Here is a 22,765-nt window from a genome sequence, read left to right as displayed (position 1 = left end):
TCTGACTGGTGTGAGGTGGAATCTCAGGGTTGTTTTGAGTTGCATTTCCCTGATGATTAAGGATGTTGAACATTTTTTCAGGTGCTTCTCTGCCATTCAGTATTCCTCAGGTGAGAATTCTTTGTTCAGTTCTGAGCCCCATTTTTTAATGGGGTTATTTGATTTTCTGGTATCCACCTTCTTGAGTTCTTTATATATTTTGGATATTAGTCCCCTATCTGATTTAGGATAGGTAAAGATCTTTTCGCAATCTGTGGTGGTCTTTTTGTCTTGCAGAAGCTTTCTCATTTTTAATTTACATAAAGTTATTGGCTTTTTTGAACATTTATTCACGTAGTCATTGGTATTCAGTGTGTAAAATGAAATTGTACTTACTAAATTCTAACATTCTAGGGCATTTCCTGACAAAGTAGAGGGTCAACTTTGAATCATTTAAATATTGTAAATGTAAAGATCAGGTCTTTTTTTGCTCAGAAGGGAGGAGATGAGATCAATCCAGAGCATTTCTATTTCACTATCCTTAGGTCTAGGCCTGGAACCTTCTAGTCATCCTGCAATTTAAATTTCTGCAACTAAGGACCTTGAAGGTTTCAGCTTCACACCTACACCTGCTGACCAAAGCCCATAACATCTCAGCCTCTGCACATTACTGCTGAATAAGCTCACTCTTTCTATTTTTTCTGAACTCTGGCTTGTGGGTTCAACTCAGCTGTTCTGGCTCAAACTCTTCATGCTGAGGGTTTCAATCTGGCTTCTCTCTGCTTCCACTAAATTGCTCTGCTTCACCTCAAATTAACTCCTGGAATTTAAAAGATAAAATATATTGGCTCCTTTTTATTCCCTAGCTTCAACTTGCCTCTGCTGCATGAATAGAATGGATCTGAACTCAACTCCACTGCTTCCTGTGCTGACTGAACTGAATTCAACTGACTTGACTCTCAACTGACTGACAGAACTGAATGTCTATATAGCTCAAGAGATCTTCATGACTCTGTCTCTTGTAGGCAGCGATCAAGATCAAATGTGTATATCACCATGCCTGGACCTAAGCTTTTCTTGGCTTAACTTGCAGTATACTGGGGTGACCTTGAAATCAGAGATCAACTTGCCTCTCTCTCCTGGAATTAAAGATGTGTCTGTATTCCAGCCAGATCACACAGATGCAGAAGGGCCCTGGATTTGAGGCCTTATGAGAGCAGCCATGTTGCTGGACTAAAATTCCTCTACAAAATATTAAATAATCCCATGCAAAAATCGTTACAATATATTTTACATTTTAGAAATATAAATAGAATTTTGGATGCTTGTATTTCAAAATATAAATTCAAAGACATGAAGTAATACCAAATAAAAGTTATAACATCTCAAAAACTTTGACTATATTAAGTACTTATAGACAAATACATATAATTGAGAGACCAGACCAAATCCGTCCTTGGTTCTGGCTCCATTTTAGAGAAGCTGACTTAAAGTTGAACTTGAGTTAACCACCAAGCCTGAACCTACACTAGTCTCCAGTTCACTCCCTAACAACCACCCATGTGGAGGGAAAAAAAGGAAATCTTGGCTCCAAGCTGACAATCTATGTTCTGCTTGAGACTGGTTTGCAGGTTACTCCTTCTCTGTTCTGTTTTCTCTGGGCATCTAAAGAGAACTCTATTTCAATTTTTCTGCTTGAAATTATTCTCCAAACACTTCTCTTGTGGTAGTCTAAAAAGTTCTTTGGCTAGCTCATCTCTTCCAGATTATAAACCCAATCTTTTATTTTTACACATCAATCCAGGTCACTTATTCCACTTTCCCTTTAGATTATTCTATGAAACAGCATCCTATGACCCCAGTACCTTAATTTTTAGGAGACAGCAAGCACACATTTACCTGTAACATTTCAAAACAAATTTAGAGATCTGCTAGCTTCTGTTCAGCATAAATGATAAACTAGCTGGGTGAGACCTTGACCTGAAATTACCATTTCTACCATACCTGGATCTAAACTAGCTCTGTCCCAGGCTCTCCTTGAACTCAGGAATCTGTCTGCCTTTATAAGCATAAACAAACAAACATCCTTAGCAAGGTGTGATCTTCTGTGATCATCAGTCCCTACGTCTCCTTATCCCCTTCCTTTGTGTCTTTCTGACAAATTGGATCACAGGACAGCTGCTTTTGTTCTTTCAGATTTGTGAAGTCCCTCATATAGTTCATAGTGAATTCTTATATTTTGAGAAATTATCCCATAGATGACTATGAGCATCCACTTCTGTATTTGCCAGGCTTATATATTTTTAAACCTATGTTTTTACAGTTCTTTCCCACAGCCTTAAGGAATGCCCTAACATTCCCAGCATTGACCATTTTGCTGAGACATTATCCACACCTTCACCTCCTGGACTCCTGCTGTCTCTAATTATCATGGAGGCATTAAGATTAACGGGACATTCCTTGAAGGAGGAATGTAAAATGTGTATATTTTTATACAAAGAAGCGAAGTGCCCATGGCATACATCAACACTTGTGGAGGTCCACATGTTGTTGGCCTTGTCCCAGGAGCAGGATCCATGTCATTCCATCCCCCTCAAGGCCATGCTGAAGTTGGCAGACTTCATATAGATTATATTTTATAATGTTTACTATTGACTTAGTGTTCTTTGTTGGGATCCTAAAGTTGTGATGTGTACTGCTTCAGACTCACACTTTGAAGCTTATAGGCGTTTTTACTCTTGACACTATTAAAATGTAACTAGATAATTTCTTCAGCAGAATACCTGCCTGACTCAATCAATGTCTACTGGCCTCTGTTTTATGTTTGTCTGCTTATTATCTGAGTTTTCCTTATTTTACTCATGTTTCAAAAATATTCTTGTATTTTTGTCCAGCATCCTTAATAGGTACTTCCCTGTTTAAGTTCCTGGCCTCACTTTCTTTAAATGATGAAGAACAATATAGGAGTGTAAGCGAAATCACCCCTTTATTCCTACATTGTTTAGGGTAGTCATGTTTCATAACGGTCATAGTTACCGTAAGTAGGACACTTAGCATCTAATTAAAAGGCTACTCTCCAGAACTCTTGAATGTATTTGTGAGTTTTATGGTAGCAGCACTAGAATCCGTCTTGATGTAGAGAACTTATTTTGTTTCATCTAATTTTTAATACTGTAACAATAGCAAAGTACTTTGCATTTATACAATGACTTAGACTTTTAAAAGTACATTAAGTTTTCTATCGTTTTAAAATTATTTTATTTATTTACATCTCAAAGGTTCCCTCAATCCCTGTGCCCTGCCTCTAGAGTTCTTCACCTCATCCTCCCTTCCCTTTTTCTAAGAGAGGGTACTCCTCCATCCCACGCTGCGCCCCCATACCACGCCCCGCCCCATACCACGCCCCGCCCCCACTCCCCAGCCACTCCCTTTCCCTGACCTTAAGCTTTATTTATATTTTCATCTTCATTATCTCAAGAGAGTCAAGGAATTCATCTTCTGTTTAAGGTTTATTTATGGTTCTTTAATGCACTTCAGTGTTTGCTTGCGATTATTTATGTGTACCAAGTACAAGTCTGGTGCTATCAGAGGCAAGCAGAAGTCACTGCATCTGCCAGAACTGGATTTATAGATGTTTGTGAGCCATGAAGTTGGTTTGGGAACTGAACCTGGAATCCCTGCAAGAACAGCAAGCGGTTTTAACCATTGAACAATCTCTGCAGCCCTTTTAGTACATGATATTTATATACATTTTATAGCTGAATAAACTGAGACTCAAAAGCTATGCATGATATATGATCTCCCAGGTTTGCTTATAGGAACGTTTAGGCATACATTGGATTTTAATATAGTCCATCAATATTATACTTCTGCTTCTGATTTCAAGTGGGATTATACAATACTCAGCAGGAAATATTCTTAGTATACTGTGCTGTCACATTACTTCATACATTGCATGTTTCCATCAAAGAGCTAGTCAGTAAGGACTATCTAGAGTAAAATTCTTCTTTTTTTTTTCTCTTTAAAACACAGCTTCATGCACAGAGCTTACATCTGTCTTGATAAGAGGTATTTAATACATTCTTTTGTCTTTGAGAGTGCACTGCTTTTGAAGTTTTGAACTATATTTTTTTCTTTTCTATAGACATGTGGCTTAAATAAAGATAAAAATTTCTTGACATAAATCAAATGTCAGTGTAGTTGAAAATCCTGTTGTCCTCTGTAACCACGTCTGATGATTCAGGGGCACCTTGAAAAAACCCTGGCAACCTGGACTCAGTCAGCTTCATGCAGGAAGCTTCTCTCCATGCACAGGAATTGTGTGTGCCTGCTTTCGTTAATCCCACCTCTGTGAGTTGAAGCGCATGACCTAGAGTGCATCGTACTATGTGAGAACCAAAGCAGCTTCCTTCTCAAAAGCCAGACCGAATCCTTTAACTGCATAAAGTTCACCATACAAAATTATCCCAATTTTTAAGGAGTTTAACAAAAAACCGCATATTTGGGACCAGCAACTCCTGTGTGACAAAACAGAGTTGGTGAATTCACAGTAATTTCATGGAACCTTAGCAGTAACGAAATGCTTCCCTAAGAGTAGCACTAATGAGTAAATATTCGTAGGCTCTGTAAAAGGAAAACTAAAAGTAGAACAGGTAGAATATCACTGACCAAGGTCATTATTTTCCTGACAAGAGCTTACAAAACTTCATAAACCTTATTAAACAAGAGCTTAATTTTTAGTGTATTTAAAGAGTAATATTATAAAATGATATTACATAAAATATCTAGGGTAATTTTCTTTTACTTATTACATTCATTACCTTTAATGTCTTATATTATATATATTGCATATAATATATAATATAAATATTATATATATTCCAAATAGATATCAGTTCATCTAGGAAAAAATATAGTTTTAAAGATTGCATGACACAAATGTTATTTAAGCATGTTGGCCACAAATGAGTTTTATATTTTACTATGAGGATCCAAGGGCACATAATACTTTCTGTAGCCTTACAACGACATCTCGTGTTTCAGTTCACTAGCTCCTTATAGACACACGGCATTACTTAGGGATTTTATAATACCTCTGCAGAAACCAGGACTTCTCTTGAAACTGCTTACTAGCCATATGAGGTCTTGTCTTCATGATGTTCTCATGCACTATCTCCAAGTAGATTTGAATAATTTCCCTCCTGAGTCTTTGGTTTCCTCAACTCAGAACTTTATTATTCTTATGTCAGGATTAGAATGGCCACAAAGAATTTAGTCAATTAAGACAAAGAAAATCAAATCAGTCTCACATCAGCAACATAGAACACAAGTGATTGGGGAAAAAGTTAGCTTAGGTTAAAAGATGTTTAACACTGGATTGCTTTAGTTTGCAAACAGATGAGTCACCGAGCTATAACAAGTTTTGTTAGAATATATATATATATATATATTTTTTTTTTTTAGAATGGAGCAGTACCCATGCTCTGGAAAGATGTTGAACTGGAGAATAAAAGGCTTTGTGGATCTGACTATGCAAAGGGTCTGCATTGCCACCTATAGCTGTAGTGATATCTGGAACTCTATTGCTGCTGAAGGCCATATCTTGGTCTGATATCCTACTGCAGCTAGAGTCAATAATCATGTATGTGGTCTATAATACCACCAAAGGCCATGTGCTCATTCTCTGTGCTGAGCTCCGATGCCATGTTGATCTCAATGGGCCATACTCCCACTGAGGGCCATTCTGATCTGAATGGCCTGTTCTGCAACATGAAGCCATGATGATATCTGTGTCCTTGTGCTGCCTGCAGAGGATCATGTCTGAGTCTACATACTATCCTACTCTAGTCAGGGTTTATGTGAATGTCCACGACCCTTGTAAAAACTAGCCTATGTGGATTTCTTGGTCTGGACTGTTTAATGAAACTTGATTGATGTCCGTGAGCTGTGCTGTCACTAAGGGTCATGCTGATCTTAGTGACCTGTGCTGCCACCAGAGGTCATGCTTATGTTTGTGGTGTATAGTGTCACCAGAAACCATGTAGAGGCCCATGATCTGCTAACAACCATCTTTAGCGATGACCTCAGAAGCAAATGACTATGGACCCAAAAGATATATGATTCAAAATAGAACTGGAGTTGTCCTCAAGGATAGCATACACACTTAACTTCTGAAACATCCCTTAAGCCTGTTGTGCCCCTAAATTTCAAAATGACCTGATTTCTCCTTCTTTATTCTTTATTTCATATTTAAAATAAATTATATTTATTTCTTAAGGAGTATATGATACTTAATGTTACTTTGTAATCAGGCTGAAGTAACATGAGCTTTAATTAGCAGAAAACATGGAAGGGGAGCGTGATAGCTAAGTGTAGGATGACAGTGGTTTTTTGGGGGGAAAGGAAACTGTTGATAAGACAAATGTGTCATGAAAAATGAACACCTACTAATATACTTGCACATATTAAAATAGATCACAATAAATACATAGTTTTAAATAGAGTATCAATGAATATTTTGAAAGAACAAAGTATTTTGCAGTAGTTAAGCTGATGTTAACTAATGAGTCCATGATTCACTGAAGAATGATACCCCAGGCTCAAAGAATGTTTTGTTCCTACATAGTGCTGAATATATAAGATATACACAAAATATAAGGCTTTAAAGCACATCTAGGAATTAATGGTAATATAGCCCATTTTCCTTTGTTTGTATTTCAATATATTCTTACTTTCCTAATGAGAATTGTGAGAAACATAGCCAGTGAATATAGGATGCCTCAGCAGTTTCAGCAGGGAGACTATCATATCAATATTTCAAATATATCATGAAAATACAAATGATATAAATAGAATCATGTCAATGATCATATACTTCAATTGACTTTCCATGATCATGAAGGTCTCTTCTTTGTCTCTATCTGAGCACTTCAAGAACTCTGATATAATGATGTATCCATTTTGTTCATCAAATAGTTAATAGTTTGAGACAACCCAGTCTGACTCCATGACAGACTTCAAATTGGCAGTTCAAAAGATTAGGCCTATATCCCTGTTTCCAAGAACTGGACAACTCCAGGCAAGTCAGTTACTGAAAAGAACTCAGCAACAGTGTTCAGACTTCCTCAGCAAGAATTTCCAACCTACTCCCCCTTCCCCCTGCCCATGACCCAGTAATGGTTAGGGTATGTCCCTAGAGATAGAGCCAACAGATTAAGACAGAGGTCACCTACAACCCCCACCCTCAGAATTTTCCTAATGTGCATTAAATACTTCCTGTGAAGTCACTTGAGCAGGATAGTTTTGTAAAAGATATGGTTTGCATTAACAACTGAGTAAATATTCAAATGATGATGATAATATTACAATATGAGTGTGCATGAAGATATATGTGTGTATCTATGAGGCAATGCTTTCAATTCATATTGAATTGTTGGAAAACCTAAACACCACATTTTAATGAAATATAAAATAAATAATTACAGAAAATCATACTTCTGTTATTGTACCATACTCTTTCATTTTGTATTCTAGTGATATAATTTTTACATTTTTAATTAAACAACTAACGCATTATAAAATGTTCATATTTTAATACTTGCATTAGAAGTTCAACAAAATTCAAGTTTCTTGCATTTTTTTTTTAAAGAAACCAAGTATGTTTTCCAGGTGAGTCCTGTGTGCCCCTTCTCTGAATTTTTACACATATGCGAACATCTTTTACTTCAAGAGGAAGAAACATAGTTAAGTTAAAAATCCACAGAAACCTGCTTTCTTATTGCAGATGTTAAGAATTCCAGGGTTAATGTAATTCTTTCTGTGTATAAGATTATTTTGAGATGATATACAGAAGTAAGATTTCTATCTTTATCTCTGGAGTTTCAAAGGCTTCTGTGTATTAAAGGCATGTGTGTAGTCTTTTCTCCTGGCTCCTGGCTGGAATTTGACAGCTTGTCCTTAGGTACGTGGGTTTTAGTTTGCTTCCTGCATTTCTCCCCTCTGTGAACAGTGCTCTTTTTCCTTGTGGAGCTCCTGTTATGCCCACATCTGTTCTCTTAAAGCTCAGTTACATCTCTCCACTTTGCTTTCATGGCATGCATTTTTATTGGTCTTAGAATTTTAACTATTTCATTTTTATTTTTTTACTGATTTTTTTTTTTTGGAGGCAAGCTGTTATATAGTCCAGGCTGCTCTCCAGCTCACTATGTACTTAATGATTTCCTAATCCTCCTGTCCCCACTTTCTAAGTCCCAAAATTATAGGTATGCAGTACCATGCCCAGGTAATGGCGTATGGGAATTGAACCCAAGGCTTTGTACATGTTCAGGAAACATTCTGTTAGCTGAGCTATATCCACAACCTTAAAATACCTCTTGGTCTACTTTCCAATCGCATAGTTAGGTTTTAGCTCTTGCTATGCTACTTGGTGGAATGGTGGTAGCAGTGGAAATGGTGTTCACCATTACCTGCTTATAACCTCTCAGCTAAGTGATGATCTCATCCTTTCTTCTTGCCCAGAAAGGACATGTGCACTGCTATTGGATAAGATCAATACTCATATCATTTTTTAAATCAGTTCTGTTAATTTACTTTTGTGTATCCCCAAAATTTTAATTATAAAATATTTTAATATTTGACAAACACACGTGGTGTGTGTGTGTGTGTGTGCGTGCGTGCAAGCATGAGTGTGCAAAATTCAAAAATCTCTCCTTTTCTATTTTAAGGTACTTTTTTTTTTTTTTTTTTTTTTTAGCATTGAGCCTGGCAAAGTGGTATATACCTTGAATTATTAAGTTTTTGGTCAACTCAACCAAAGCCAGGTTCATCTGTGAAGAGGGAACCTCAACTGATGAAATAACTTCTTCAAATTGTCCTAGAGGCAAGGGTTTGGGATATTCTCTTGATCAATGAATATGAGAATGTCAGGTACACTGTAGGTGCCCCATATTCCTGGCTAATGGTATGCAATGTCTGGAAAAATTTAGAGCAAGGCATTGAGAGTAAGCCAGTAAGCAGGCTTTCCTTGTGGCTTCTTCTGCTGCATTTTCAGCAGACAGATTCCTGATTTGAGTTCCTGCTTTGGCTTTCCCTGATGATGGAGTGTGTTAGCAAAATGTAAGCAAAATAAATCTCTTATTTTCAAGTTGTTTTTGGTCAGAATGTTTTACCACAACAATAAAGAACACATCAGCATACCTCTATGCATCTGTAATCCCATTACTTAGGAGTGTGACAAGAGAGTAGTAAATTGTGTGTGTGTGTGTGTATGTGTGTGTGTGTCTGTGTCTGTGTGTGTGTGTGTGTGTGTGTGAGAGAGAGAGAGAGAGAGAGAGAGACAGAGACAGAGACAGAGACAGANAGAGAGAGAGAGAGAGAGAGAGAGAGAGAGAGAGAGAGAGAGAGAGACTACCACATTAAGGTAAAAGAACTTACCTATAAGCCTGACCATTTAGGTTTAGTATCCAGGGCACAGGCACACATGCATGGCCAATAAATATAAAAGTTTGGGAATCTAATTTAATTTAATCTATTTTCAACTAGGCCATTTCCCTATGCTCATTTAATTACTTAAAGACTGTGCACCTAAGCTGTAGCTGTCATGTGATACAAACCAGCGTTCCTTCCTTTAGGTGATGACATGGATGCTGAAATCTTTAGGGCCACCATGCTAAAGTAGTTCTGGCTTATAGTCAATCGCACTGCCCCTGAGCAAATGTCCCATTTCTGTAAGATGAACACATGGCTCAGATGGTTATATAGCCCTAAGCTCATCTCTGTTCTTCCTTTGCATAAACCGATCTACATAGGAAAGAAGAGCCCGCGGTTATTAAAACCCTTTATGTGTTCTTCTAGGACTAGCCTTATCGACTAAAGTACTCATTTGCCACTGTTTCTGTGCTTGGCCAATGGACTGCATGATGATTGCTACTGGTGCTGTGGGCTTCCTTGATCTACTCTTATGCCTGGAAATTGTTTGAAAGCTCTGAGCGTGGTTACTAATCTTTTGGTTAGAACTTCATACTCTGAACCCATTTTTAACCTCGACGACTTCCTAGGAAGATGTCTTCTCTTTTATGTGCTGTGGCATATTTTATAATGGTGGTTATGATCATTTTTTCCACTGTAGTATATCGTCTATTATTTCCAATATAAACAGTAAGATGGTGATGGAAGCTCTTCATTTGTCTGTGTCTGAAAGTCATGTCTTCTTCATTTATGAAAGGCAGTTGGATTCATGAAAGTCACATCTTCATTTATGAAAGGCAGTTGGATTCATGAAAGTCACATCTTCATTTTTGAAAGAGTGCTGGATTCATCCTTTTAGCTAGCCATTTATACTTTGATCTTTCTTTTGAGGACTTGTTTTTATTTTAATATTCATATTAATTCTAAGATCTGAATCTCATTGGACTTGCAAAAATTTATTGCACATTGCATTATAAGTGACTTGCTTTTATTTGCTTGCTGTTTTTAGAATTTTTCTGTTGGTGTGGGTGTTTAGTTGATCAAATACATTGTAACTATAAGAGTATCAAGTGTTTATGGTCCTGGCTTCGTTGTCATACATCTTATGAGTTCAGGTTTCTATGGGCTTCATAAAATATGAAGGTTTTTCTTACATTTCCCTCTCACCTGTTCTTCCAGAACTAAAGACAATAAGAATGTTTCATCGCTCAATACTGTCCCTTAGTCTTTAAAAAATTCCTCCTTTCAAGAGTTTCCTTTCTTTTTCTCCTATTTCATATGTTTTATCTTTCATTTTAGAATAGTTTTTGCTCTCCGGTTAATCATACTTTGGGTGTTCTCAGCTATGTTTCATTTCATTTGCTGTAGCCTTTAGCACCATGGGTTCCGTTGGTGCTTTGAACAAAACTTATGTACTCTCTTAATTTTACATTCAAAGCTTGAACAGTCTTCCCAATTAAGTCAATTGTTTTCTTCTTCTGTATCTTGCTTTACCTTATTTAGTTTTCAAAAAAAAGAAAAAGAAAAATTGCTCTTGAAGCCATTACTATGCTGCCTGTCTGTCACTGTCCTCTCCTCATCTTGGGACACATTGCCGGTAAGCATGGTGCTGTCTTGGAGATATTTGATCATCATGCTAGTTCATGATTGCCTTGTTTCTTGGTATAGATTTATGTAGTTAGTATAACAATTTGTATATTTTGCTGCCATTAACTTTTACATCATCTGGAATCGCTACTTATAATTCTGCTGGTGACATGTCCTATGGCATTCCTTGAACATATTACATTGCTTTGCTTCCAGTGCATTGTTCAGTGTAGTGTTCAAATAGATCCATTAAGTGTCAAGATTGACAGGGATTGCATTTCCTGGCTGTGTGTTGGACTGTGAAAGGCAGTCTGTGTACTGGTCAAGGGAGGAGGCTTACTTGGAGGAAACCCAGTAGAAAATACAAGGGACAGAACCATAAGCTATGCCCCCAGACACAGGCGCCTGACACTACAAGCCCTCAATTCTATAGTTCTATGGCCATCAGTCACATAGGCTGTCTGAACTCCACCCCCACAGTTTCTTGACAATAGCCAGGCAGGCTTCTCCCAAGAATTATCTAACAATAGCAAGGTAGCCCAGCCCACTATAGAAGGGGCTGCTTGGCCCCTCCTCTCTCTTTCAAGCTCTTGTTCTCTTATTCTCACCTCTTGCTCTCCTTCTCCCCCTTCCTTCTCCTCTTTCTCTCCATGTGGCCATGGCTGGACTCTACTTTTCTACCTTCTTTTTCTCTCTCTCTCTCTGTTTTCTATAATGAAGCTCTAAAATCATTGACTGCCTCCTTTCATCTAGACTCACCAAGATGGAGCAATGGAATAGGCCTTCCCCTAAGGAGCTGCATCTAATCTCCTGCGGGAAGGCCTCCCAGTGTTTCTGTATATCTCTGTGGCGTGCCCCCTCCAGGTGATATGTCTAAAATGTATCTCTATAGACTAGGATCAGGGAATATGTCAGGAAAGTTTGAAAGTTCCAGAAGACCAAGATGTGTTTTGTGAGCTAAGGTCTTCTATAGATGACAGGAGTTTCACCCATGGAATATTAATAATACATTAATAGTTGGGTCATCTAAAGAGGACCTGCACGGTAACAACACCAGTTGATGTCCAAATATGAATGTGGAAAGGTCAGAATGCACCATCCCTAGATGAATGGCTACAGGTGATTTATGGCTGCTAAGAACAAGAGAATCAGTCAGTCAGTCAGTCAGTCATCCCCATCCCAGAGTTGTGTCCACTGACAGGTTATTCTCTCAAGCAGATAGCCCTATTCATGTCTACACGCAACACCAAATTTATGCACCAGGTGGTATTCATATCTACATATAATATTAATAATAACGGAAGAATAAGAGGTCATAAAATTGACAGGGAGAAGGGAACGGGAAGAATAAGTGGTGAGTGATGGAGGGGTAGAAATGATGTAAACACAGTAAGTTTTACATGAAATCCTCACAAAATGAAAACAACTACATGTGATTTAATCCAATTGTTCAGTGCAAATTTCCAAATAAAAACATTCTGATGAAAATAGATTGAGAATAATATATGACTTTGTGATTATATTAGAACTTGTTAAATGAAATAATTCTTATCATCGACAACCCATTTGTCATCATTGAGATATGTCCATATAATTGGTTTTTATTTTAGTTTGTATGCTGAACAAACCATTATGTAAATTTTTTGAGGATGACTTTCTGTGCATCTTTTATGGATTGTATATTAAAGAACTGCTGGGATCAAAAAGACGGTGAAAATGGAGGGCAGTGGAGTGGAGTTAACTATTCAGTAAAAACTTCTTAAAAGAAGCATTATTAAACTTTACTTCCAATTTGTTATTTTCAAAGTCCAAATGCATAGCATCTGCTACTGTTCTTGTTGCTTGTGATGAATGAGGCCAGGGAACTCTCCATGGGAAAAAAAAATACACATAAACGGTCCCATTTGCAGAATATATTGGTTTCATTTTAAGAAAATGCTAATGTTTAATTTCTTTCCCTGAATTGTATTTAAGAAATGGCATAGAAAGTTCCCAATTAATTTTTTTCTACTACTCTATTTTGTTACGCATCTTTGGAAATCAGCTTACAGTGCCTTTCTTTACTTCCTATGAACCACTAAGTACATTGTCGTCAGAGATTCATCTTACCAATTTTAACCTTTTTATTTCTGTTTAGCTTCCTTTTCTGTCTATCATTAACCATATTTTCCATTTCAGGATTCACATTCAACATGTGTGCTACACATATTCTAATATAAGTGATTTTTTTTTTTTTTACTTCTGATAGCATAATAACAAGAAACCAATGAACCAGAATGTTTCTGTGTGCTGCTTCTAAGCAGCATTAACTGACTTAATAGCATTCCAGGAATACAAAATCGCTTGTGTTAAAACAAGACACAGTGATTTGTCATTCTGCTGTCTGGCTTACTGAATTTTGGTCTTGATGACTAGAATGAGGGAGTAAATGCTGTAATACTTAGGGGTGATGAATACAACATTGTCCCAGTCATCAATATTCAGCTGTGGTGATGGAGGAACCAGAAAACACATAATTATTATTTTGGCTGAGTCAGGGAAAGCTGGCAGTAGAGTTTCCTCACCCTAGCTTTCTCTGAAATGCTTTAGTCTATACATTGCATTTTATTCTATAAGGCCCTTTAAAACACACCAATCTTTTTCTTATCTTAGATTTCTTGCTTACATTTAAAAGCATATTGCCACTGTTATGAAGATCTTTGTAAGAGATGAGTTTAAAAGATTGTTTTATTTATCTTATTTTATTTATATCACATATAAATCATAGTTAAGTATTACTTTTATTTTTTATTTTAAATATTGCATTTAATCCTCTTATAATTAATAAAGTGAAGATGATAATAAATCAAATTATTCTATTGAACAAATACCATAATGCCTGAATACCATATGCCTTTTAAGGTGTTCAGTAGTGTCTGTGGCCTGCATATATTTGATGATAGTGACATTTTCATATGCCTATGACTTTTCCCTAAGCAATAGGGCTATGTACCATTAACTTCTCTGTAATTGTTGTAAAGGTGACAGTAGCCTTATGTAAAATCCTAATGTCACAATATGGGAGAAATCACTCATTTTTGAAGAGATTTGAGATCCTTCCAGGAGATGGAACCCATACCTGACACTGGTAGAGTAGCCGAAACAAACAAACAAACACAAACAAAACAAAACAAACAAAAAAAGAAAAACATGTGGTTGGAGAAAATACTAATATTATCTAAATTAATATAGCAATAAAATGGTTTGCAATGACATTCAACGGTAATAATAATTACAAGCTTCATTTCAACCCCCATTAGAAAGGTACTTCTTACAGCTGATATGGAATAACACAGAGACAAACTGGAAGAGAATCAGAAACTTTAGACCACAGCATCCTAAATCAGATGTGTTTGTCAAAGACCTTCGCTCAAGCATCATGGGAAAGAGGAAGTAGCATGTTTGTAATAGCCAGAAATAATGAATGACTCCAAAGAAACTGTTTTTCAGAAATAACAGGACTGATGTGTGTACCAACTCACTTGACTGTGACATCACACACCAAACCCACACAGCCCCAAGTCAGATGAGATCCTACACAGAGAGGGAGAAGTTGGCATGGCAACCCACTTCTAACCAAGACATTGAAACTGATCCCCTATGGCAAAGAGAAAATCAGTTTCTCCAAGGAAGTGTCATCACACATATCATTTCACATCATGAATCCCATCCAAGACATTCCAGGGTATGCTGTAAGCCCAGAAGTAGTTGGCTAACTCAAAATGAACCCCAAGATACCTTTAGTTGTACTTTTGTTTCTTTCTTGTTTGGTCTATCTTTGGACTCATTTTCTTATTCTTTCTTATTCTTGTTTTGTTTTGCTTTTGTTTTGTTTTGTTTTTTTTTGGGGGGGTGATATTTGGTTTTGTTTTGTTTTGTTTGTTCTTTGAAACAAAGAGAGCAAGAACATAAAATGAAATGGGTAAGAAAGAGGGGAGCATCAGGTAGGAGTTGGGAGAAGGAAAATATGCTCCAAATATTACCTGAAAATTTAATTAAAAATGCAAATGCCACAAGTAAGTCCAACTGCAAATTTTCTGTCTCTTTACATATTTGATAATGCCAAGTTGTTCTTCTAAAAGAAAACAACACACCGTAGTTGGATGCAACATGTGTACATAATGAAGTTAAAAACAGACTGTGTGATCTATTATTCATTAGAGTATAACTATGTTTACATAGGGATGTTCATGCAAACACTCACAAAGACAGTTTCCACTGTTTGTAATAATCTTGCATGGAATAGCAATGAATACTAATGAAAAATTATTTTGAAATCAATTAATTTGATTTCTTAGTTTTTTTAAGTAAAAATTTAAATAAATGACAAGATATTTGATCAATCCAATGTATGTAAACTTATGTTATTAATTCATTTGAATGTTAATAAAATTGGATTTCCAATAAGAATCTTTTCTAATATATTCAAAGAAATTATATAAACACTGATTAAATGAAGCAAGCAGGTATATTGCCTGTATAATGTAGCACTTTTATGTACAATAAAAAATAACCTTACTTTAAAAAATTACAAATTTGAATTTTTCACTTTTTGAGAATAACAAAATTTTCTTTTATTTATTAAATATTTTAAGCAAATATAAGGTAACATTGCTAACTGAAGAGTCCTATTAAATTGATGGAACTAAATGAAATTTTTATTTATCTTCATTGTTTTCACATTGCTGCAATGGACAACAGGGTCTCAGCCAAAAGAGACCTACACTCTAAGAACTGTATCTGAGTCCTTAAAAAAAAAATCCAGCATGCTAAACACTGAAGATTGCAAAATGGAATATAACTCATTGTGGGACCACTTGTCTAATATCTGGAAGATCCTAGATTGATCCTTAATTCTTCAAAGTAAAAAGAAGAAAGATCATTCTTTAGTTATTGAATTCATTTTCCTGCTACATGATGCATTCTCTGGACATTTTGATGCAAATATGAAAATAGTCTATCTTCTCTTTCTGGAAGTTGTTTCTATACTGCTAGTGAGTTACAAGAAACCCTACTGAGCATAGCTTACAAAAGTGTATCCCCTAGGATGCTCTACCAGAGCTGAGGCAATACAGATGCAGATTGCACTCAGCCAAACATTGGACTAAGCTGGTGTGGGGGCGGGGGGAGTGGGGGCGACCCAAATCCCAATGGAGAAGTTAGGGCAAGGACTGTAGGGGCTGAAGGGGTTTGCAACCCCGTAGGAAGAACAACAGTATCAATCAACCAGATCCCCCAAAGCTCCCAGGGACTAAACCACCAACTAAAGAGTGCGTAACCATGGCTCCTGCTGGATATGTAGCAGAGGATTGCATTTTCTGGCATCACTGAGACGGGACCCCCTTGGTCCTGTGGAGGATTGATGACCCAGGATAAGGGAAAGCTAGGACACTGAGGCAGGAGTGGATGGGCAGGTAGGGGAGCATCCTCATAGAGACAGGGGAAGGGAGGAGGGGATAGGGGGCTTGTGGATAACATTTGAGATGTAAATAAATAAAAATAAAATAAAATAATTTTACTGGCTAGTTTTGTGACAACTTGACACAGGCTGGAGTTATCACAGAGAAANGAGCTTCAGTTGAGGAAATGCCTCCACGAGATTCAGCTGCAAGGCATTTTCTCAATTAGTGATCAAGTGGGGAGGTCCCCTTGTGGGTGGGACCATCCCTGGGCTGGTAGTCTTGGTTTTATAAGAAAGCAGGCTGAGCAAGCCAGTAAAGAACATCCCTCCATGGCCTCTGCATCAGCTCCTGTTTCCTGACCTGCTTGAGTTCCAGTCCTGACTTCCTTGTTGATGAACAGCAGTATGGAAGTGTAAGCCGAATAAACCCTTTCCTCCCCAACTTGCTTCTTGGTCATGATGTTTTGTCCAGGAATAGAGACCCTGACTAAGACAATAATATTTTTAAAAGTTTGATTTTTTTATTATTTTTTGGTTTTATTTTTTTGAAATAGGTCAATATTTTCTGTTCATTTTCTTTACCAATTTACTCAAAACAACAGGATGCATTTTTAATACATTTCCAGTTGGGTCTAGCCTGATAAAGACTACCTTGGTAGAAAGAAGTTTCCATTTCCCCTTCTTCATTCTGTTGTTTTTAAAGCCTGGGAATCTTTGGTCAAGAGGATCGATGATGAGAGGACTAACCACGGTGAGCAGAGGTCACATCTACTTGTCTACTTCTTAATTCAGGTCACAGACTGGGCATCACCTGAGGATGAAGGAAATTACAACTCATGTAGGAGATACAGAAAATACTGAAGGCACAGGAACCAGTTTTTAAGCTACATGGCTGTCAAATAAATAATAACTTTATTTCCTAATATTATTTTAATGGATTTCAAAAATTATAATACATTGTAGAATGAAAATATGATAATAAAATCCCCATTATAGTGATAACAAGAGTAACAGTGAAAAATTATTCAATCAAAGACAGATTTTAGATATTTTAAAGAAAATTTGAAACACGGAGATAGCATACAATATTATAAAAAATCGAGTTCTTCCAGTGATGCACATAATATAGAGTTGTAAATCACCATCACTGGATAATAGATGATTTAACACCCAAGTATGTAATTTAAACACTTTAAAAGATAACATAAAGAAAACAGAACTTAATTGTGTGAACTAGGGAGGCAAAGTTCAGTTAAAAGTTAGGTACATTTTTTTCTGAGTAATGTAAATTTTAATAAACTATGACAGTATAATCAACTATTACTAATGTATTAAGGACAAACTGGTTTTCTGAAGATAAAAGAAGCATACCTGCTTTGTTGAGTAATTCAATGCGTCCAGATTAATTGAGACTCCTACATGTTTGCCCTTCTCCTCAGCATCTTTCAGACTTCCCTAATCCAACAACAGGGGTCAGCTGCTTTTTTTCCATTGGTGGGGTGCAAATATCTGCATCTGACTCTTCAGCTGCTTCTTTGGTCTTTCAGAGGGCAGTCATATAGGTCCCGTTTAGTGAGCGCACCAAAACCTTAGTAATAATGTCAGGCCTTGGGACCTCCCATTGAGCTGGATCCTACTTTGGGCCTGTCACTGGACCTTCTTTTCCTCAGACTCCTCTCCATTTCCATCCCTGTAATTCTTTCAGATAGAAAAAATTATGGGTCAGATGTGACTGTTGGATGGCAACCCCATCCCTTGCTTGATGTCCTGCCTTCCTGTTGGAGGTAGGCTCTATAAATTCCCTCTCCCTACTGACAGGCATTTCATCCAAGGTCCCTCCCTTTGAGTCCTGGGAGTTTCTCACCTCTCATATCTCTGGTTTGGGAGGGGGGGGGTCCTCCAACCTCTTATGTCCTGAGGTTGCCTGTTTACATTCTTTCTGCTGGCCTTCAGGGCTTCATCCATTTTCCCTCACCCAATACCAAATCAGGTTCCCCTCTCTCCAGCAATTTTTCACCACCCCATCCACTTTCCCTCTCAGGTTCCTCCCTCCATCCCCACTTGTGATTGTTTTCTTCTCTTTTCCAAGTAGGACTGAGATATCCTCACTTGGGCACTTTAGCTTGTTGATCTTTTTGAGTTCTGTGGATTGTATCTTGTGTTTTCTCTACATTGTTTTTGTTGTTGTTGTTGCTGTTGTTGTTGTTTTTTCTAGTATCCATTTATTTGTGAATACATGCCATGCGTGTTCTTTTGGGTCTGAGTTACCTTACTCAGTTCTAGTTCCAACCATTTGCTTGCAAAACTCAGGATGTCCTCATTCTTAATAGCTGAGTAGTATTCTGTTGTAGGAATGAACCATATTGTCTATATCCATTCTTCTGTAGTGGGACATCTAGTTTGTTTCCACTTCTGGCTATCACAAATGAGGCCACTATGAACATAGTGGACCATGTGTCCCTGTGGCACGGTGAGATATCTTTTGGGTATATTCCCAAGAGTGGTATAGCTGGGTCTTCAGGTAAATCTATTTCCAATTATCTAAGGAACCCCCAGATTGATTTCCAGAGTAGTTGTACCAGTTTGCAATCCCACCAGCAATGGAGGAGTGGTCCCTCTTTCTCCACATCCTCTCCAACATGTGTTGTCACCTAAGGTTTTGATCTTAGCCATTCTGATCCATGTAAGGTAGAATCTCAGGGTCATTTTGATTTGCATTTCTTTGATCACCAAAGACTTTGAATATTTCTTTGGTGTTTCTCAGCCATTGGAGATTCCTCAGTTGTGAATCTTGGTTTAGTGCTATACCCATTTTTTTTAATTGGGTTATTTGTGTTTTTTGGTGATTAACTTCTTTATATATTTTATATATTAGTCTTCTCTCAGATGTGGGGTTTAGTGAAGATTTCTTCCCAATCATAGGTTGCTGATTTGTCTTATCAACGATTTCCCTTTCCTTACAGAAGCTTTCCAGTTTCATGAGGTTCCATTTATCAATTGTTGATCTTAGAACATGAGCCATTGGAGTTCTGTTTAGGAAATCCCTCCCTGTGCCAATGAGTTCAAGGCTCTTTTCCACTTTCTCTTCTGTTAGATTCAGTATATCTGGTTTTATGTTGAGCTCCTTGATCCACTTGTACTTGAGCTTTGAACAAGGTGACAAATATGGGTCTATTTTCATTCTTCTACATACATACAGACCACCATTTAGAACAGCACCATTTATTGAAGATGCTTTCTTTTTTTTCCATTGTATATTTTTGGTGTCTTTGTCAAAGATCAAGTGACTTTAAGTGTGTGGTTTTATTTCTGAGTATTTAATTCTATTCAATTGATCAACATGTCTGTCTCTGTACCAGTACCTTGCGGTTTTTATCACTATTGCTCTGTAGTAAGGTTCCCCCAGGTATTCTTTTGTTGCTAAGAATTGTTTCCACTATTCTGGGATTTTGCCTTTCCATATGAATTTGAGAATTGTTTTTCCAAGTCTTTGAAGAATTGTGTTGGGATTTTGATCAAGATTGCACTGAAACTATAGATTGCTTTTGGTAGAATGGCCATTTTTACTATGTTAATTCTGCTAATCCATGAGCATGAGAGATCGCTTCATTTTCTGAGATCTTCAATTTTTTTCTTGAGAGACTTGATGTTATTGTCATATAGGTCATTCACTTGTTTGGTTCGAGTTACCTCGAGATATTTTATACTATTTGTGGCCATTGTGAAGGGAAATGTTTCCCTAATTTCTTTCTCAGCCTATTTATCCTTTGTATAAAAGAAGTCTACTCATTTATTTGAGTTAATTTTATATCCAGCCACTTGGCTGAAGTTGTTTATCAGCTGGAGAAGTTCTCTGGTAGAATTTTTGGGAGTCACTTATGTATACTATCATATAATCTGCAAACAGTGATACCTTTATTTCTTCTTTACCAATTTGTATCCCCTTGATCTTCTTTTGTTGTCTTATTGTTCTAGGTAACACTTCGAGTACTATATTGAATAGATATGGGGATATCAGGCATCCTTACCTTGCCCCCTATTTCAGTGGGGTTGCTTTGTTGTGGATAGCTCTGGGGCTAATTATATTTGATGTTAATTTCATTCTCCTAGGAGAGGTTGTGAACAAGGAATGAGTCAGCACTCAGGTAATTTCCTGTAAATCTGTTTCCCACCTTAATTTGTAAAATAAAGGAAAGCTGATGATTGGGCAGATAAGGGAAGGTGGAGTGAAAGGTGGAGAGAGAGAGAAAATTGAGAAAATAGAAAAAGGAGAGTACAAGGAGCAGGAGAAAGAAGAAGAAAAGCAGAACAGAAGCACATGGCCTGGAGAAACTGAAAATTCTAAGGGGTCTCATATATGTGGAAGATGGTAATGTTGTGGTAGATCTGTCTAATCTAGGTACACAAAATGTATTCATATTAATTGAGTTGTGTTTTCATTGCAGTGGTATATTTGGGTTGGAGACTTACCACAACATTGCTTTAAGTATGCCTCCATTTAATTTGATATTGGCCATTGGTTTGCAGTAAGTTGCTTTTATTATGTTTAGTTATTGACCTTGAATTCCTAATCTCTACAGTACTGTTAACATGAAGGGCTGTTGCATTTTCTCAAATGCTTTTTCTGCATCTAAGGAGATGATTTTATGATTTTTTTCTTTACAATTGTTTATATAGTGGATTACATTTATGTATTTTCATATATTAAACCAACCTTGCATCCCTGGGATGAAACCTACTTGATTTTGGTGAATGATAGTGTTGATGTATTCTTGGATTTTAGTGACAAGAATTTTATTATTTTTGCATTGATATTCACAAGTGAGATTAGCCTGAAGTTCTCTTTTTGGGTTGGATCCTTGTGTGGTTTAGGTATAAGAGTAATTGTGGTTTCATAGAATGAGTTAGGTAGTGTTTCTTCTGTTCTTATTTTATGGAATAGTTTGAGGAAAATTGGTATCAGGTCTTCTTTAAAGGTCTGGTAGAATTCTGCACTAAATCCATCTGGTCTTGGACTGTTCTTGGTTGGGAAGTTTTTAATGAGTTCTTTTATTTCCTTGTGTCATGTGGGCCTGTTTAGATAGTTTACCTGCCTTTGATTATTTAACTTTGGTATATGGCATCTGCCTAGAAAACCATCTGTTTCATCTAGATTTTCCAGTTTTCTTGAATATAGGCTTTTATAGTAGGATCTGATGATTTTTTTTTTTATTTCCTCCATTTCTGTTGTTAGTCTCTCTTTTCATTTCTGATTTTATTAATTTGGATATTGCCTCTTGGCCCTTTAGTTAGTTTGGCTAGAGTTTATCTATCTTTTTGATTCTTTCAAAGAATCAGCATTTGGTTTCACTGATTCTTTATATTGTTTTCTTTGTTTCTATTTGGTTGATTTTGGCCCTGAGCTTGACTATTTTCTGCCTTCTACTACTCTTGGGTGAGTTTGTTCTAGAGCTCTCAGGTGTACTGTTAAGTTGTTAGTGTAAGATCTCTCCAGTTTCTTTACCAGGTCACTTAGTGCTATGAACTTTCCTCTCAGTACTGCTTTCAATGTATTCCATAAGTTTGGGTATGATGTGTCAATATTTTCATTAAATTCCAGGAAGTCTTTAATTTCTTTATTTCTTCTCTGACCAAGTTACCACCAAGTAAAGAGTTGTTCAGTTTCCACATGTATGGGGGGTTTCTGTAGTTTTTACTGTTATTGAAGACCAGTGTTAGGCCATGGTGATCTGATAGGATGCATGGGATTATTTCTATCTTTTTGTATCTGTTGAGGGTTGTTTTGTGACCAATTATATGGTTGATTTTGGAGGTGGTACCATGAGGTGCTGGGAAGAAGGTGAATTCTTTTGTTTTAGGGTGAAATTTTCTATAGATATCTGTTAAATCCATTTGGTTCATGACCTCATTTAGTTTCACTGTGTCTGTTTAGTTTTTGTTTCCATGATGTGTCCGTTGGTGAAAGTGGGGTGCTGAAATCTCCCACTATTTTTGAGTGGGTTTCATTGTGTGTTTTGAATTTTAGTAAAGTTTCTTTTATGAATTTGGGTGTTTTTGCATTTGCAGCATAGATGTTCAGAAATGAGACTTCCACTTGGTGGATTTTCCCCTTGATAAATATAAAGTGTCCTTCTTCATCACATTTGATAACTTTTTGTTGAAAGTCTATTTTATTGAATATTAGGATGGAACCTCCTGCTTATTTCCTGGGACCATTTGCTTGGAAGACATTTTCTATTCTTTTACTCTCAGTTGGTGCCTTTCTTTGTTGTTGAGGTGTGTTTCTTGTATGCA

Source organism: Mus caroli, chromosome 16, assembly GCF_900094665.2.
Source record: "Mus caroli chromosome 16, CAROLI_EIJ_v1.1, whole genome shotgun sequence".
NCBI classification, from domain to species: domain Eukaryota; kingdom Metazoa; phylum Chordata; class Mammalia; order Rodentia; family Muridae; genus Mus; species Mus caroli.
The sequence above is the reverse complement of the archived record's forward strand: the minus strand, read 5'-3'. Positions refer to the sequence as shown.